Raw genomic sequence first — 20,413 nt, 5'->3', positions numbered from 1 at the left:
AGTAGTTTTCTTCAAGAAGCGGAATTCAACGAAGTCATGATGGTTCCTTCGTCCGAGCAACTTCAAAGTGGGAAGTGGGCCTGTGATTTGATGGCTCATTAGTCATTGTTACTGCGGTGCGGCGACCTGTGTGACTCTCCCTTGGAGTTCTGCGTGCATGGCAAGTGGACCAGGATGGTCGATGTCCCACATGTTGGTGAACGGAAGTATTCTTTCCGATATCGAGGAGCAAGGAAACCGCGTGGTATAGTATCACTACTGTGGTTCACAAAAAAATAGTATCATTGCTGATTTATAATTATTTTGTATTTCTGATGAATGCTAGCGTTTCAACTCTTACGACGAAGGGTGCCAAACACGGCACGTGCTGGATGTCCCACACGTCAGCGAAAGGAGTGAGACATGAACAACGTGGTAGAGCCCAGCATAAAAAAACAGCATGGTAGAGCGTCTCCACTTCTTCCACTTTTGGGTCGGAGACCACTCGTAGTATTACTTAGTGGTATGAACGATACAAAGTGCGACCTGGAGAGAAAGACACGTCTAGTTGGAAGGTCTCGAGGCATACACATAAACAAATATAAAAGTTAATATGTGCCTCCAACTAATATAGTAGTAGTAGAGTACTTAGGCACGTACTCCATAACATCACCGTGCATTGCACGTACAACATTTAGTGGTAATACGTAGGAAGAGACAAATGCCGCCCAAGAGTTCACTTCTCGACCTACTTTTGGGTGTTTGGTAGAGTGTATGGAGGGTGCATGAGTCCACACTAGTTTAGCACAAATACACTAGAAGCATGCATGAAGAGAGCATGCATGAAGAGGGGTGTTGAGTTGAGCATGCATGAAGAGGGAACAACTATGCTGAGACGAGAACGCAAACAAACACACCCTATATGCCACGCATGTTCATACCATTTGTGCCTTTCTACTTCACTTACTGCGCTACATTACTCAGGTTCGTACGTCCACTCCTGGGTACATGTCCGTCTCGTAGTTCCAGTCCCACGTGTTCTTCATATAGATGGAACGATCCTTGCATAACACGTGCACCTTGATGCTAGATGTCTCGCTGTTGGCAAAAGGATGAACAAAGCTCACGTAAAAAAATAGAGTGGAAGAACATAGATTCCGGACGACTGAGAAGGAGCAAGGAACCTCGTGGTGGAGCGTCTTCACTCATAATATTTAATATTATTCAGCGATATAAAATTAACCAATCATCTCCATAGTGGACTGGAAGAGTACGAAACACGGCAGCCCAGTGTAGTTACATCATACTAGTACATGGCTAACCCACGCTATCACCATATTTCTTGGCTTCCGTGCGACACCTATCTGTAGTAATCCAGCAACATGTATCGCTTCTCCCTCCTCATCTCTATCAAAGTGCGGCGGGCTGGCGTTTCTGCCGTCTATTGAGGCTGGTTAACTATCACATGTCAGCGACATGCCAAGAGCATTCTAAAAAAAATTCCTTTCACATTCCGTTTTCAAAAAGAAAAAAATTCTTTCACGTACGAATTTGCCTGTATGCTTTGAGCAACTTGCTTGTCCTATACTGTTCCTGTTTGATACTCTAACTTAGCTAGAGGTTAGACTAACTCATGACTAACCCTGAACTAACTGTAGCCAAAGAGGTGTTTGGGTGACAAGGTTAGATTGACAATAAATGCACTTCATGGAGAGAGAAAAGTGATTTTTCAGTGGTCCCAATGAGAACTATCTCCAGTTAGCACCTCTTGGGTGGGATATTTTTTTTGGTGGGTTCGGTGCAACTTGCTCCAATTTAAACCCTCATGCTTGGATACTTTAGGGCTATCTGAGCCCCAACTAGCTCAAACTAACTCTAACCCATGGATCCAAACACTGCCTATGGTCAGTCTCGACGCGGAGCAGTCGCGTGCACCGGGAAGTGACGCTCTCTCGACCGCCGCGCCACTTCAAAGCCGGCGCCAGTGAGAGGTCGCCTCCGCTCTGGCCGGGCATTAATGCGGCATTGATGCTCCAGGGCGACGCTGACTGTTTCACACGGGAAGCGCACACTGGCAAGGGAGTATAGGCTTTGAACCGTTTCAGGTGTAATACCGGTAGTTTGCAAAACTACTCAATTACTACACTCAGTTTCCTAAGAAATTGTGGTAAAAAACGTTACTCCACAGCCCTCTTCCCTTCTCCTTCCTCTTCCACCGCCCGCGCACGTCCGCGGGAAGCGACCGGTCAACCCTTATATAGGAGTGCTAGCACAAAAAGATGCATGCATGACCACTAAAATTTCCATATTAAAGCGCCGCTCCGGCGGGAGTATGGCGTATGTTGTTACCTTCGGCCGGCCCATGGCTACCAGGCGACGGCGACCAGAGAAGAGGCGACGGGAGGGGAATGAATGCAGCTACTATTTGGGTTCGCCTTCCGGCTTAAATAAATGCGCAGCATCACGTGTACCCGCGGGTGCACAAATTGTAACATGCGTGTCTGCTTAAGTGGGCATCACATAACTGGTGTGTGTGTGAGAGAGAGATTCTGAGAGACAGAGTGCATGTGTGCAACTCTACTCTTCGGACATGTACTCAACCATTTGCATCGGGATATAAGTATAATGGTATTTACTTTAGCTAGTGATTTACGTGGCCATGTTAACGTGGTTGTGTCAAAAAAATGCCACTTCCTGCTCGTGATTTGTGTTATATAATTACAAGCAAGATTCTCGTGCATTGCATGGAACATCGATATGCATTTTTTTACAAAACACCTGTTGTGATTGACCCATGCAGTAGTAATCCCATGTGTAAAAACTAATGATATCTCGAGAATTTTATCGGAAAACTGGTATCTCGAGAATGTCATCGAAAAAATGAAAGATGAGAGATAAGGCGAGGAGGAGTGGAGCGTGGTGGTGACTGGTGGTCGGAATGGGCGGAGGCATGGGGATGGACGGCACCGGCAGGCGGCAGCGGCCACCATGCATGCTAGATTGTTCCAGAGACTTATACCTTTTTTAATTGCTGAGCAATGAGGTTGCGGGAGATAATGATGTGGAGATAGGTGCGGGTATCTTTTGTAAATTTATCATAGTTTGCTTTCTATCCGTCAGATATAGATCATATGTGTATTACAAGATGGCAGGCACACCATCATCGCCAACTTGTTTTTTTATAAGTGTACAGATGATAAGTTTGCTGACTACTAATGTAAAGTGGAATTTGTCCATGTTATGCAAGTAAATAAAGGTGATTGTTTATCATACGGGTAAGGTTGGGTGAAGGGTGGTAGGAACAAATGCTCCGCCTAGAGCATGTGTGTGTGAGATGGAGTCTTAGTGTGTGTGTGGGGTGTGTGTGTGTGCGCGAGAGAGAGAGAGAGAGAGGAGAGAGAGAGATGGAGTCTTAGTGTGTGTGTGTGAGAGAGAGAGATGGAGTCTTAGTGTGTGTGTGTGTGTGTGCGGGGGGGGGGGGGGGGGTGCATGCGTGTGTGTGTGTGTGAGAGAGAGAGAGAGAGAGAGATGGAGTCTTAGTGTGTGTGTGTGTAGGGGGGGGGGAGGGTGCGTGCGTGCGTGCGTGTGTGTGTGTGTGTCGCGGGGTCCTTTGTGGCGGATGTAATTTAAGTGTGCATTGCTTCATCATAGAGAGGTGATGTGTATGGCAGAGGCCACCAACGATGGGGTGCGAGAGAGAAAATGCCCGTAGAGAGGGAAGAGAAGGTGTGTGCGCGTGAGAGGAGTCGACATCGAGAGAACGTGTTTGTTCGAGAGACACCGAGGAAGACTACTATATATCGATGGTGCATGTAGGCGGGAATTAAACAGAGGGATGGTCTTATTGGTTTCAGGGATATAGGGGAAGAGTGAGAGGCGGCGGCGGGGGGGGGGGGGTAGCTAGAAGGAGATTGTTAAGTGTGAGTGTGTGTTTTACCCATCCAAGCGGAAGTTATGTGCACAAAAGAGGAGAACGATTCGATGTGGCGTTAGGATTGAGGGTAATTAACTATGTATGGAGACATAGAGACCTTGAACGTGCCTGTGAGAGAGGTATACATGTATACGTGGGATGTGTGTGTGTGCGCGAGCGCATGATCGAGATAAAAGAAAGAAGACATAAGTCATAAGATCAACGACATGGGAGAGACGGATTGGTATGACAATATGCATGCATGTGAGAATGCAGGGAAGAAGGCCCGACAATTGAGCATGTGTTTTTGTCTTTAAGAGATAGTGGCGTGGGCTGGAGCATGCATCTATGGCGAGCAGAGGGAGTGAGGCGCAACGATTGTGCAAAAGAGATCAACCTATAAATGCATATGTATGGAGAGGCATATATAGTGTGGGTGATAGGAAGCAAGACTCCGTGCGAGAAAGAAATGTTAACGGAGAAACTACAAATAGATACAGAGATGCAGATGCTAGCTAGAGGGACATCCGCTAGTTTGGGTGTTGGAGATGACCGTCGGGTGGTTCAAAGGGTGAAGTTATATATGTGTGTGAGAGGGCACTTGACTGCATGTAGAGAGAAACATATGTAGTGTGCGTGATAGGAATCAAGAGTGAGGGCGAGAAAGAAGGTTGATGGAGAAATAGATAAATAGAAAGATAAAGATGCTAGCTAGTGTGCGTTAGAGATAGGAGTCGATCAGAAGGCTGGGTTATGTGTGTGGGTGTGAGAGAGATAGAGAGAGGGTGCATGTGAGTCACATACAAACAGGTATCAGAGAGAAATGAGATCCAGAGAGACGGAGTTTTGTGTCTGCGAGAGAGAAAGATATTTCACAACGAGAGTGATAGCTAGAGACATATGAGGGAACGCAAGATATCTCCAGGGAGAGAGGGTGTGTGTGAGCGACATACAAGAGAACAATGGAGAAATATGAGACCCTGGGAGACAGAGTTTGTGTTTGTGTGTGAGAAAGAGATATTGAAGAGGAAGAGTCATAGGTTCTCATATCTAAGGAGCAAAAGACATCTCTATATGAGGGGCGTGCGAGTGGCACACATGGGAATAGTAGAGAGAAATGAGACCCCGGGAGACAAAGTTTGTGTTTGTGTGAGAGAAAGAGATTCCACATGGAGAATCATAGTTAGAGACACATAGCAGGGAGCGAGATATACTTAGAGAGAGATAGAGTGATGAAGGTCGAGGGAGGGAGTACCGTCAGTGTGTTACAAAGATAAAATATCATTGTCGACATACAGGTAGCACGAGAGATACCTGAGAGATGATGAACGCGTATAGGTCCAGAGAGATAGTCCTATATAAGCATGAGTGATAGCTATATGAGACGAATATCTGGATTAAAGGGGATTCAAATATTTAAAATGGAGATCACGACATCGCTAATATCATAACGCAAATTGGTGTATCAAACATGCATATTCATTTGAATTTGGGCACACGTGTAATGTTTTATAGTTTATCAATATTGGTGATCCATAGATTCCTTAATTACAAACAATGCATGGTTTATATGCAATTAATTTCTAAACGGGATTACACTATATGTTGCATGTGTGAAACACATCATACATGTTTGAGAAGTAAAAAAAAACCCGCATGAAACACACATTAATTGGAGACAGTTAGCGAGGAATGCATACATTGGATTTCAACATAAAGTGGTTTCAAATATTTGAAAATCCAAATTGATGGATACAACCTTATGAATCTGAGATCATGCCATTTGTAAACCGTATTTATGTATAAATTGTGTTGTGCTTTTGAAAGTATATATAAAAAATGATGTATATAGAATGTAATTCCAATTGAAAATGGATCCCGCCCGAAAAAAATAGAATACAAACGGGATTCGAATTGAGTTGGCACGATAAACGTGCACTCTGAAAAATTTGAACGAAGCGGGGAAAGTCGCAGTAACCACCCGAAACCAAAATCTGCGAGATGGAAATCACTACTGCCTATCCCTGCCACGCAAAGCCTATCTACTGAATTTCTATAGGTTTCGATAGGGGTAGGCGCAAAATTCGAATTGACGTAACCACCACGCAAAGCCAAAACTATGGGATTCGAATTTCACCCAAACGTGACGTAACCGCCTCTCACCCGGATTCATACACGGTGGGCACCAAAACACAGTGTGTCCTCGGCCGAAATCGACTCCCTCCCCGATTCATATTCATATACATGGTGGGCGCCAAAAACAAACTCTCGTCCGCAAATATTCGGTGTATGCGAGATTACCGTCCTATCCCCAACCGACTAATGTTGCTGTGATGTAGTAGAAATTTGAAAAGGGGGCTACGTTTGTAAATTTCCTCGCATTTGAGACAAGCGCGCCCTGAATACATGTTTCCCCCCTTCCTCTCTACCTCCCTTTTCCCCATTCGTACTCCGTGGGCGCCAAAACACCCTCTCCACCCCACCCTCCTCCGTCTGCCACCGCCCGCCACCCCATCCACCGCCGTCCTCGTCCACCATGCCGGAGCTGATATGCCGACGCCGTCGTCCATTACAAGAGATCGACCTCTCTCATCCACGGATTCGGACCGGGATCCTTGCATCCCGTCCTCTCGCTTCATCCCCGCCATCGTCCACCTTGCCGGCGCCACTCCTACGACCGTCTCATCCACCGTGCCCCGCCGCCGCTGTCTACCCTCCTAGATCTGCTTCCACGCCACCGATAGCCATCGCTATCGCAGCACCGTCAAATTCTCAGCAGATGCGTACACGGCGCCGCACCAGAGGCGGTACTCTTTCGTATCTGCTCAACTTATTTATCGCAGCAAGAAAATAGATCGCCACTGCTTTACTCTGATTTCTTGTCTTGGTTGTGAAGTTGCCTTTGTCCGGTTGCACCTTCAGATCCGCCATGGCACGCTCAACACTATACTCCCAATGCTTATGGTTTTCCCCTTTTATATTCCAGACTAGTTCAATCACAGTAGACTAAATTTTTTAGAGCTTGCCGGAGTTCTCCGGTGCGAACGAAGGGGCTCGGGTGGTTGTGGGGCCTCGCCGAACGAGGAAAACTCGATGCGGGTGGGGGTTGGGGCGGGGGTGGGGGTGGGGGTGGTGGAGGAACACAGGCGGTGGGGACCGGTGGTCCGGCCGACGGCCCGTGCGGTGTTCTGTATGGGAAGAATCAGAGACGAGGAAGAAGATGGGTTAGGAGACGTAGGATCTTCATCCAAGCGCTTGAAATGGTCGAGAGACAGCTGGGAGTTGCATTCTTAATGCACTTTGGTTCATCATGTGTGGGCACTGCGCAACCAACACTTCATTATCCAAAATTTGCTTGCTCTTCTTTACCATGTTCCTCTTCCGTTCTTCTTTAATATGTATTCTCTCCGTTCCTAAATACAAGTCTTTGTATAGATTCCACCATGGACTACATATGGAGCAAAATGAGTGAATCTACACTCTAAAATGTATCTGGATACATCTGTATGTGATCCATAGTGGAAATCTCTACCAAGACTTATATTTTGGAACGGAGGGAGTTTGATAGTAGTACAGTATGTTCCTTGTACTGAAGATGAGCAGGGATATTTGCAGTGTAGAGGTCTATACGGTCGGTTGTGATGGACACTTTGAGCCTCTTTGATTCGTAGGATCTTGTAAACATAGGAATAGGATTTGTAGTGGCCTGCCCACTTGAATCCTATAAGAACAACAAGGAAATGCGGGGAGCTGTGTCGCCTTTGAGAGTTACACTAATATTAACAGTACCGCACCTTCACTTGAAGAGAGCTGGTATCCGAAGCCTTTCTAGCCGTACCGGCAAACTAGCACATATATTCCAGCAAGTTCCACTTTGCTGATTTTACTCTGATGCTTAAGGTTTTCCCGTTATATCTACACTATGATCTGTGTAGCTGCTTTGTGTCGCACTAGCAGCAGCCCACTCTTGAAGCTAAACACTGCAATGACTCACAAAATTGGCACCAAGGCATTGGGTGCCATTTTGGATGCAATGAAACTCATACGCTCCCCACCTGTTAACTCTTGTTTAGAATATGATCCTAATGACTCTTGTTCAAAATTGCCACATAAAGAGAGATAACATGGAATTGCATTTCTTTGGGCGCTGTGATTCATCATGAGTGGGCACCAACATTGTATGCAATGAAGCGGAACCTCAAGAATATGCTTCCTCTTCTGTTCTTTAACATGTTCCTCTTTGTTTATTCTGTATTTAGTATGTATAGTATGTTCCTTGTCAGGAAGGGGCGTAGGGACATCTGCAGTCAACAGCTGATAGAACTGGCCTGTACGTGATCGATAGGCTTTCAATTACTAGAGGCAATACAACACCGTATTTTCAAGCTAGTTCCACTTTCCCGATTTATATATCGTGGTTATGGTGTACCCCTGTTATGTACACTATGATCTGCCTAGTTGCTGTGTGCTCTTGTTATCATGGTTTGGCAATAAAGTCTCTATACAGTATATTATGAACCTGCCATCTGCCAGCTATCCTTACTTCTGGAGCCTATTTTTTTGTGTACTTGTGCCAGATTATATAAATGCACGCACCATATTAGAACACACATGAGTTCTCTCATCAGAATCCAGTGATAGCACACAAGTGTTTACAGGGGCGCCCCTATATTAGAATATCATCTGCATTACAAAGATAATCTCACAACTATTTATGTTTTCATGGTTCTCAGATATTATATGCAATTATAGTGAATATCAGAATCCACGCATCAGAAGAATATTGTGGAACACTGCAATGAGTTACAAAATTGGCACCAAGGCATTGAGTGCCATTCTGGAAGCAATGAAACTCATACGCTCCCCACCTGTTGATTCTTGTTCAGAATATTATCCTAACGACTATTCTGACCTCGAGGAGTCAAAGGCAGATGGCCTTTCCTGTTCACCCATCAAGGTGCATGTTCTAATTTGGCAAGGTTTTATTGATTGCACGTATCTTGCATATGTTGTCTTGCATTTCTTCTACTTTGTTGCACCGCCATCTGCTTAGTTTACTCATCATATAACTCGAGATGCCATACCCATCCATTATCAATACATATTCCATTTGTCATCATACCATGTTTTTCCACTCATGCTGTTCTTGTGCATCAGACATCAAAAAGGAAGAGGGTGATTGCCAAACCCGAAGGAGCACCAACAAAGTCCTTGAAAAACGTGGTGGTGCCGGAGAAATCAGACAGCACCCCACTTATATTGGCTGTACAACCAGTGACACAAAATGTAGGACTGACTCTAGCAGACTGTACCCATACTTCACTGGCCACACCACTAGCCCCACCACACAGGACCTACACTCCAGCAAAAGGTATACCGATTTCATTTGCCATAACACCAGCCGTACCACAGAAAATCCCACTCCAGCAAAAAGTACAGCAAGTCCACCGGCCGAAGACCTATCCCAACTACAGAGACGGCCAATTCCTGCAGATTGGAACCCCATTCCATTTATTCCCAGTTTAAAAGACAATGCTTTAAATGTTGTTAGGGACTACATGCATATATTCCCATCATGGGAAGATTATAGTGAAGACAAACACCATTTTCACATCTTCCTGTCCAACTTACGTGTAAGTGCTATTATTCATGGTTATTATTTTCCTGTTTTCTGCTAATCGAACACATCAATGATTTACATTACATTGTTTTAACTAGGCGAGGGTCAATCTGGATAGTCATGACGAGCAAAGCTTGTTTGTGCTTTTCAAGGAAGCATTGCAGTAGTATCAGTGTTACCCGAGGAAATCACACTTGGATGGCAAGTCTATAAACGAATTTCCGGTGAAGTCTCCTGTGCTAAATTTAGAAGACATTGAATGGAAAAACCTTGTTATGCACTGGTCTCGTTCCCAGGATGAGGTACTGTCTATGAAATCACATGACAATTTGAACTTCTACTTTTCCGCATGTGCCTTATGGATCTTTTTGCAGGAAATCTGCTCGAAGAGGAATTCCGGTTTGAAAAGAACGACAGGATATCGCAAATATGCTGCCCGCTGCTTTGCTCTTCTTAGTACCTGTTGTCCTGTATCACTGTACTTGCATGCATACCTAGTTCATTATGTGACAACAATATGCATGATAGCTTGCTTATCAATTGTTCGCTCCAAATTATCTGATCTGTATGAATGGTTACATTAGTGTAGAATATATCCAATGCCAATGAATTTTTTAGCTCTGCATTGTTCTTGTAAGTACATGTTGTCCTTTATCAGTGTACTTATATTGACAGGTAGTTGTTCATGTACCATCACTCTGCAACTTATTTTCCTTTGCCCTCCATTTTCTACACATCAGATCTATATTTACTCTTACCATAAGGTTGGTACTGAAGAAGTTTAGTTGTGCATTGCTCTTGGCTATGCCTTTTGCCTGTATTGCTGCACATACATTTATAGCTACTTGGTTATGTAGCATCACTCTTCATCCTATCTTAAATATTCTCCATTTTTTCGTATATTATCACATCTATATATACTCTTAACAAAATGTAGAATAAATGCAATGCTTATGAAGAAGATTCTGTGGTAAACTTCTTGAATTGCCCCCCCATCAGCATGGACAAGGGCTTTATAGAGCTTGTCTTCACCAGTAATGTAAGTTTGTCCTTCTCAAGCCTTCAAACTTTGTTGTGTATATTTGGTTAGGCATGACTGCAACAGCTATTTATTTTTGGTGTTTGCATCAAATTGCATGTTTAAAGTTTATTATGTACTAGTTCATAAACAAAAGTTTGTCCTTCTCAATTTAAGTTTTCAGTTGTACAACCAAGTTCCTTCTTCATACCATGTAAATTAAACTATACAGAGCAAGTGATCTTCTTTTGCACTGCATGTATGCTTCTGTTCTTCATCCGTAATCCAGTGGTGTGGTGAACCTACCCACTACAACACAATGTCTTAACTATGAACAATGTCATATCATTCTACTATTATTTAAACCGTCTCTTTATTTGCCAATCTGAAATGGGATAAATTGACAGCACACTAACCATTGACACTTATGAGTTCTTGATCTGTAATCCAGTGGTGTCGTGAAGCTGCCAACTCCTTCACAATGTCATTTCCTGCCATGTCTTGACCTGAATAATACCATATTGTGTTAATGCATATTTAAACTGTGTCACTTTATTCAGCAAGAAATGTGATGAATTGTCAGCACTAATGCTTTTATGTGCAAAACCTGTCATCTATCTGCTTGTTTATCTTTCAGAGTGAGGAAGATATAAGTGTTGAACAAGCGCAGTCTCATCATCTTGCTCAGCTGCTTGCGCTGCAGCTCGCCAGCAGGGCTAACCTTTCTTGAACTCTATTGAAGTGCTGTCGATTTTGTATATTATTTTGTCGGTGTGTTTATTTGCACTGGTGGCGATCTTTGATGCCTAGTGTATGTAATCTGCTGTCTGCTTGTGCTTTATTATCATAGTGGCGAACTTTGATGCCCAATGGATGTAATATGCCGTAATTTCTTTATTTTATAGTCTAGGTTTTTTCTTATTCACGATGCTGCAGTTATTTTCCTGTATATATATCTTGTCTTCACAGTAAAGCGGCCAAACCGTAAAATTATGGTACATAATCGGGCCGTCATGCAATCACGATGTATGATCCACATCATGGGCCCCGTCAAACTGGCCCACTAGTAGATTCGGGCCTTTAACAGGCCGAGTAACCCCCGACCCTCTTTTCGCAAGAAAACTCAATGGGATTTTAGGAGGCTGAGAAGTAGGTTGGGCCTAAAACGTGCCGAACAGCTCACGGGCCGGTAGCAGCCCGAATTGGACCCTGGCCCATGATTGTGCGAATCAAGTCACATGCTTTTAACAGGCCAAAATTGTCTCGGTCCTTGTTTGGCCCAATCAGATATCAGCTACGAGCAGGTCGGATGCAAACCAGGCCGTAGTTAGGCCCAACTATATGACAGGCTTTTAACAGGCCGAAATTAATATAGGGCCGAAATGTTAATGGGCCCTTAACAAGCCAAAACTAATATCAGGCCGAATTACTAAATGGGCCTTTAGCAAGTGGGCACAAAAGCATAGTGTCTAGTTAACGGGCCGAATCTGATATGGGCCATAATTGAGGCCGAAGCCTCTTAAAGGGTCGGACCTGATCTGGGCCGTGATTTGGCCCAGGACGTGGGAGGCTTTTTAACGGGTTGGATCTCATATGGGCCATTATTAGGCCCGGAACGTGGCAGGCCATTAATGGACCGGATCAAATATGGGCTGGCATTTGGCCCAAAACACATATGGGCCTACAGCTAGGCCGACCTACTAGGGTCCTCAAAATCTTATGGGCTTACAGCTGGGCCGGCCCGTTAGTGTTGGTGAAATCTCGTGGGCCTTTAGCCGGGCCGGCCCATTATGATCCACAAGAATTTTGTGGGCCTTTACCTAGGCCGGCCCATTATGGCACACAAAAATCTTGTGGGCCTTTACTTGGGCTGGCCCATTATGGCCCGCGAAATCTTGTGGGCCTTTAGCTGGGCCAGCCCATTATGGTCCGCAAAAATCTCGTGGGCGTTTAGCTAGGCCGGCCCATTATGGTCCGCAAAATCTTGTGGGCCTTTAGTTGGGCCGGCCCATTTAAACTTGATGGGCCGTGCCACGTGTCGACGTATCATAGGCACCTTCTGTCCAATGAGTGCATGACATCTGTCACAACAATGAGCTGACACGTGTTTCCTCCAGCCAATGATGATTTTACACGTGGAAAATCCCCATTGGTCTGGGCTGTTAATGGGTTATCGAATCCAAAACCCGACCCGATAGCTTAACGACGTTCCGTTACGGTGGATGCCACGTGTCGGTCACCCTTGACGAAAGCACTTCTGTGACGCGCAATTTATCGTCATGGAAGTGGACACTTCCGTGATGATAATTTTGGTAATGTCATGGAACACTTCTACGACAGCACAGGTATGACTATCTTGATTCTGTCATAAAATCGTCATGGATGTACATGCATGACAAAAAACGCGACCTACTATGACAAACATGTATCATCAAGGAAGTGTATTTTTTTGTAGTGCTATAAAGTGGTTGAAACTGTAGATGTGTGATTCGATGAGACTGACAAATCGCAAAGAGAGCACCTGCCAATGTGCTAGATGAAGCTTCTCCTAGTGAAACTATAAATCTAATGGGCACTGGAGAAATCATACCCACCGAGGAACAAGCAGAAGAGGAAGTTGTCATTCCTACTCCTACTCAACGTGAAGGCAATGTTGGGCCTGAAGATAATGATTAGCAAGAGAAAGTCTTCGCCCTGTTCATCCTCGGGTCGCTAATGAAGTTCAGATTGAGAAGATTATTGATAGCATCAATGCACCTGGTCCACTTACTCGATCAAGAGCTACACAACTAGCAAACTTCTGCAGGCATTTCGCATTTGTCTCCATATCTGAACCCAAGAAAGTTGATGAAGCCTTCATGGAACCAGAATGGATTCAAGCTATGCAAGAAGAGCTTCAACAATTTGAGCTCAACAATGTCAGCTAGTTAAACGTCCTGATCATCGCAAACACAATATTATTGGCACCAAATGGATCTATCACAACAAACAAGATGAACATGGTCAAGTCATCAGAAATAAAGCTCGCCTCGTTGCTCAAGGTTACACGCAAGTAGAAGGAATTGACTTCGATGAACCTTTGCTCCCGTGTCTAGGCTTGAAGCCATTCGCATACTGCTAGCCTATGCTAACCACAACTAATACATCTCCAACGTATCTACTATTCCAAACACTTTTGCCCTTGTTATGGACTCTAACTTGCATGATTTGAATGAAACTAACCCGGACTGACGCTACAGCAGAACTACCATGATGTTCTTTTATGTGTAGAAAACAAAAGTTCTCGGAATGTCCTGAAAATCCATGGAGGCAAGTTTTGGAAAATATAAAAAATACTGGCGAAAGAATCAAGACCAGGGGGCCCACCGCCCACACCCTATCCATGAGGGTGGGGGGCACAACCACCCTCCTGGGCGTGCCCCCTGTCTCGTGGCCCCCCTGAGGCTCCGCCGACCTCAACTCCAACTCCATATATTCCGTCTCGTGGAGAAAAAAAATCAGAGAGGAAGTTTCATCGCGTTTTATGATACGGAGCCGCCGCCAAGCCCTAATCTCTCTCGGGAGGGCTGATCTGGAGTCCGTTCGGGGCTCCGAAGAGGGGGATTCGTCGCTGTCGTCATCATCAACCATCCTCCATCACAAATTTCATGATGCTCACCACCGTGCGTGGGTAATTCCACATAGGACGGTGATGGGTTGGATGAGATTTACCATGTAATCAAGTTAGTTTTGTTAGGGTTTGATCCCTAGTATCCACTATGTTCTGAGATTGATGTTGCTATGACTTTGCTATGCTTAATGCTTGTCACTAGGGCCCCAGTGCCATGATTTCAGACCTGAACCTATTATGTTTTCATGAATATATGTGTGTTCTTGATCCTATCTTGCAAGTCTATAGTCACCTATTATGTGTTATGATCCGAAAACCCCGAAGTGACAATAATCGGGATACTTCTCGATGATGACCGTAGTTTGAGGAGTTCATGTATTCACTATGTGTTAATGCTTTGGTCCAGTTCTCTATTAAAAGGAGGCCTTAATATCCCTTAGTTTCCACTAGGACCCCGCTGCCACGGGAGGGTAGGACAAAAGATGTCATGCAAGTTCTTTTCCATAAGCACGTATGACTATATTCGGAATACATGCCTACAATACATTGATGAATTGGAGCTAGTTCTGTGTTACCCTATGTTATAACTATTACATGAGGTATCGCATCCGACATAATTATCCATCACTGATCCAATGCCTATGATCTTTTCACATCTTGTGCTTCGCTTATTTACTTTTCCGTTTCTACTGTTAGAATTACTAAAAACTATTATCTTTACTTTTGCCACTGTTACCTTTACTATCATACTACTTTGCTACTAAATACTTTGCTACAGATACTAAGTTATCCAGGTGTGGTTGAATTGACAACTCAACTGCTAATACTCAATAATATTCTTTGGCTCCCCTTGTGTCGAATCAATAAATTTGGGTGAATACTCTACCCTCGAAAGCTGTTGCGATCCCCTACACTTGTGGGTCATCAAGACTAATTTCTGGCACCGTTGCTGGGGAGAATAGCTCTATTCTTTGAGTCACTTGGGATTTATATCTGTTGATCACTATGAAGAACTTGAAAGACGCAAAAACCAAGATTTTGCCCTCAACTATGAGGGGAGGTAAGGAACTGCCATCTAGCTCCGCACTAGATTCTCCTTCTGTTATGAGTAAGTTTGCGACACCTAAACCTGCTACTGCTATGAATTCTGATATGTCGCATGTTATTGATGATGCCACTTCTTCTATGCATGATACTTATGATGAAACTACTTTTGTGCGTGATACTATTGTGCCATTAGGTGAATTTCTTAATGAACAACTTGCTAGGGTTAGAGAGAATGAAATTACTGAAGATGCTATTATTGATGATAGTGATGATGAAAGTTCTCCCCCTGATTATGAATTACCCGTTGTGTCTGAGAGTTATGTTATGAATGAGGAAACTGCTAGAGCTATTTTTGCTTGCAAAGATAGAGATGATCTTAAAAAGTTATTAGCTAAATGGAAGCAGCAATCTCTTAATGCTAGAATGAAACCTAACCCTGCTTTTGCTACTTCACCTATCTGTGTTACTGATAAGGATTATGAATTCTCTGTTGATCCTGAGATTATTACTTTGGTTGAATCTGATCCTTTTTATGGCCTTGAACCTGAAACTGTTGTGGCACATCTTACCAAGTTGAATGATATAGCCACCCTGTTTACTAATGATGATAAATCTCGTTATTATTATATCCTTAAGATATTTACATTCTCATTAAAGGGTGATGCTAAGACTTGGTTTAATTCTCTTGCTCCTGGTTGTGTGCGTAGTCCCCAAGATATGATTCATTACTTCTCCGCTAAATATTTCCCTGCTCATAAGAAACAAGCTGCCTTGCGGGAAATATATAATTTTGTGCAAATCAAAGAAGAGAGTCTCCCACAAGCTTGGGGGAGGCTTCTCCGATTACTTAATGCTTTGACTGATCATCCTCTTAAGAAAAATGAAATACTTGATATCTTTTATAATGGACTAACCGATGCTTCCAAGGACTACTTGGATAGTTGTGCTGGTTGTGTTTTCAGGGAAAGAACAGTCAACGAAGCTGAATTACTATTGAATAATATGTTGACTAATGAAAATAATTGGACTGTTCTTGAGCCAATTCCTGAGGCAATTCCTGAACCAATTGAGCCAACTCCTGAGCCTATTCCTAAACCCACTCCGAAGAAGAGAGGTGTTTTATTTCCCAGTCCTAAAGATATGCAAGAGGCAAAGAAATCAATGAAAGAAAAAGGTATAAAAGCTAAAGATGTTCATAATTTACCACCTATTGAAGAAATACATGGTCTTAATATACCACCTGTCGAAGAACCACATTGTCTTGATAACTCAACACAGGTAGTAAAGGTAAATTCTCTCTATAGATATGATAAAGTTGAAATTCCCTCTACTAAATTTCATATCCCATGCTTAGATGAATTTGATGACTTTATGGCTAGACAAGAAAGTTGTAGTGCTTTTGAGATAGGACGCTTGAGTGACTATATGGCTAGAGTTAAAGGTGAACTTAAAATCGTTAGCAAATACGCTTCTATGGTTGCTACTCAAGCTGAGCAAGTTCTTAAAGCTCAAAATGATCTCCATGATGAATTAAATAATAAACCTAACTTTGCTGTTAGAGTGGCTACTAGAACTGGTAGAATGACTCAGGAACCTTTGTATCCCGAAGGCCACCCTAGGAGAATTGAGCAAGATTCTCAGAGAAATAATTTAGAGGCACCTAGTTCTTCCAAAAAGAAGAAAAAGAAAAATGATAGGACTTTGCATGCTTCTAGTGAACCTGCTCTAGACACACCTGAGAATCCCAATGATATTTCTATTTCTGATGCTGAAACACAATCAGGTGATGAACATGAACCTAGTGATAATGTTAATGATAATGTTCATGTTGATGCTTAACCTAGCAAAAATAATGAAGTAGAAATTGAACCTGCTGTTGATCTTGATAACCCACAATCAAAGAATCAACGTTATGGTAAGAGAGATTTTGTTGCTAGGAAGCACGATAGAGAAAGAGAACCATGGGTTCAGAAACCCATGCCATTTCCTCCTAAACCATCCAAGACAAAGGATGATGAGAATTTTGAGCGCTTTGCTGAAATGATTAGACCTATCTTCTTACGTATGCGCTTAACTGATATGCTTAAAGTAAATCCTTATGCTAAATATATGAAGGATATCATTAGAAATAAAAGAAAGATACCGGAAGCTGAAATTTCCACCATGCTTGCTAATTACACTTTTAGGGGTACCAACCATACCATGCTCCATTATAAGAAATTATGTTAAAACTGCTTTATGTGATCTTGGATCCGGTGTTAGTGTTATGCCTCTCTCTTTATATCGTAGACTTGAATTGAATAAGTTGACACCTACTGAAATATCTTTGCAAATGGCTGATAAATCAATTGCTATACCTGTCGGTATTTGTGAGGATGTGCCTGTTGTGGTTGCAAATGTCACTATGTTAACAGACTTTGTTATTCTTGATATTCCTGAGGACGATAGTATGTCGATTATCCTTGGTAGACCCTTTTTGAATACTGCAGGGGCTGTTATTGATTGCAACAAAGGCAATGTCACTTTTCATGTTAATGGTAATGAGCATACGGTACACTTTCCGAGGAAACAATCTCAAGTTCATAGCATCAATTCTATTGGAAAAGCTCCAACTATCATTATTGGAGGTTTTGAATTTCTTCTCCCTACTGTCAAGAAAAAGTATGATATTCTTATTGTTGGGGATGTTCATATCCCCATTGAGGTAACTTAGTGTTATTCGAAATTTCTCCGGTTCCATGTTATTCAGAATGAGTTTGTTAACAAGACTTGATCAACCTTGTTAGTGGATTCATTTTGATGATCATGAGATGGATGAAACTAGAAGGCACAACCTTCTGTACCCTCTTTCTATTTTCTGTTATTTAGAATAAATAAAGCAAAAATAGTATTATCTATCTGTTTTCTGAATTATCCGTGCAATAAAAAATATCCCAAAAATAAAAGTGCTCCAAATGCCCTGCAAATTTAGTATGATTTTTATGGAATATTTGAGGATTTTAGGCACTAAAATCACTACAGGAGGGGTAAGCACCAGGCCACGAGAGTGGAGGGCGCGCCCACACCCCCTGGGCGCGCCCCCTGTCTCGTGGTCCCCTGGTGGCTCCCCTCCGCTTATGCCAGCACCCACACACTCCATCTTCTTCCCTAAAAAATCCCCATCCAGCTCAAGCACGAGTTCTAGCTCATTTTGCTGTGATTTTTGATCTCCTTGCTCAAAGCTCCATTCACAAAACTGCTTTGGGAGATTGTTGCTTGGTATGTGACTCCTCCATTGGTCCAATTAGTTTTTGTTCTAGTGCTTCATTCATTGCAAAATTTTGCTGCATAGGTGACCCTGTTCTTGAGCTTGCATGTTAAATTTATGAGGTCCCAAGTAATTCTAATGCATGATATAGGCTCCAGGAACTTGTAGGAGTAGTTGCTATCAATCTTGTTTAGTTCTATTCACTTTTATTTTGAAGTTACTAAAATTTTAGAAATTTTCAGAAAATGTGAAGGAGATTTTTGAGGGGCTCTTCTAGCCAAGGCTTTCAGGAAAAACAAGCTAAAGAGAAGGAAAATGCCAAGTATAATCTTCCTCGCATAGCGGACGTACGGCCGTGTGAATGGCCATGCGATGATTTCTTAAGAGAAGCCGATATTCATGAAGACTTTTATTCCTTGGTTGAAAATGCAGGCCTCACCGACTTCCTCCACGACCGAAATGATCAGTATCTCTTACTCACCAATACTTTCGTGCAAAACTTTTATTATTATCCTAAGAAGTCACCGCCTTCAGTATCATTTCATTTATATGATGAATTCAGGGAAATGTCTTTACGTAATTTTTGCACGGTATGTAGGATACCCTTTGAGGGAAAATTAGATGAACCCCATCGTAAGGATGTGGATGGCTTTGTTAACACTATCACTGTAGGGGATCCAAAGAAGGGTTCCGATGCGAGAATCTCTAGCATAAACTTTCCTATTTTACGCTACTTTGCCATATTTGCTAGCAGATGCTTGATTGGTCGTGGAAATAGTGGAAACTTCAATGTGCCTGATATTATTATTCTTCACCATGCCTTATTTGGAGATAATAGTTTTAGTATGGGTGCCGTCATTGCTAAATGGCTAAGCCTGAATCGTACAAAAGGCCCCATCTTTGGAGGTACCTATGCTGCACGTCTTGCTAGACATTTTGAGATACCTATTAGGCATCATGAGAAAGAGGAGACAAAATTGCCTCCTTACATTTTAGATTACAAGAGCATGGTAACACATGAGTTCATTGTTAACAATGAATATAAGATGCTCTTGTATAACCTGAGATTTAAGAAGAAACACAATGAGACTATTATTTTGTATGCGCTCTGTTGTTTGATTTGATTGCAGATAATTTTCTTGTCACGCCGGAAGCAGTGTACGCTCATCGAGGCCAAGCATCCACTCTAGAACTGAGCCTGAGACAGAACCTGCACTAGACCCTTATCAAGCATCATCTTACCAGTGGGATCCGGAGGAGACGGCCAGCCAGCGGTATCCTGATTACACCCCTCAGTACACCGGGGAGAGTAGCCATGGTCCTTGGCATTAGACCAACTTAGGCCAAAAGCCTAAGCTTGGGGGAGTACGTATTTCTCACCGACTTTACATTCATGTTCACACACTATTCTAATTGTCGGTGCTCATACTCTTTCATTGTATTATCCATGGTAGTTTAATTTTCTTTTTCCAGTTTTCTTCTTGTGTGTTTGATAAACCTTAAGAAAAACAAAAAAAAATAATTAGTTTAATTTCCATGCTCGTAGTAGAATTAAATTGAAAAAAAACAAAAAGATTTCTCGTTCTTCTTCTTGCTTGTTGGGAGCTTTCCCATGTAAATAGTTTTATTTTCTTTTCTTTCCTTTGGGTTCGAGAGTAGAAGACCATATTGAAAATGTTTAGTGGCTCTCATATGCATGATTGTTTATTTAATTTAGAGCCCATATTACTTTGTCTTCTCTCTTGAGTTGAATGCTTGCAGATTCCAGCTTAGTCCAATGCACATGCACTATTATTATTATACACATTGTTCGGTCGTGCAAGTGAAAGGCAATAATGATGATATATGATGGACTGATTGAGATGGGAGAAAAGCTGGTATGAACTCGACCTCTCTTGTTTTTGTAAATATGATGAGTTCATCGTTCCTGATTTGGCTTATTATGAAGTAAACATATTTGCAATGACATTTAGAGATTA

The sequence above is a fragment of the Triticum aestivum genome, chromosome 3B, assembly GCF_018294505.1.
Source record: "Triticum aestivum cultivar Chinese Spring chromosome 3B, IWGSC CS RefSeq v2.1, whole genome shotgun sequence".
In the NCBI taxonomy this organism is placed as follows: domain Eukaryota; kingdom Viridiplantae; phylum Streptophyta; class Magnoliopsida; order Poales; family Poaceae; genus Triticum; species Triticum aestivum.
Note: the sequence above shows the minus strand (reverse complement) of the source record.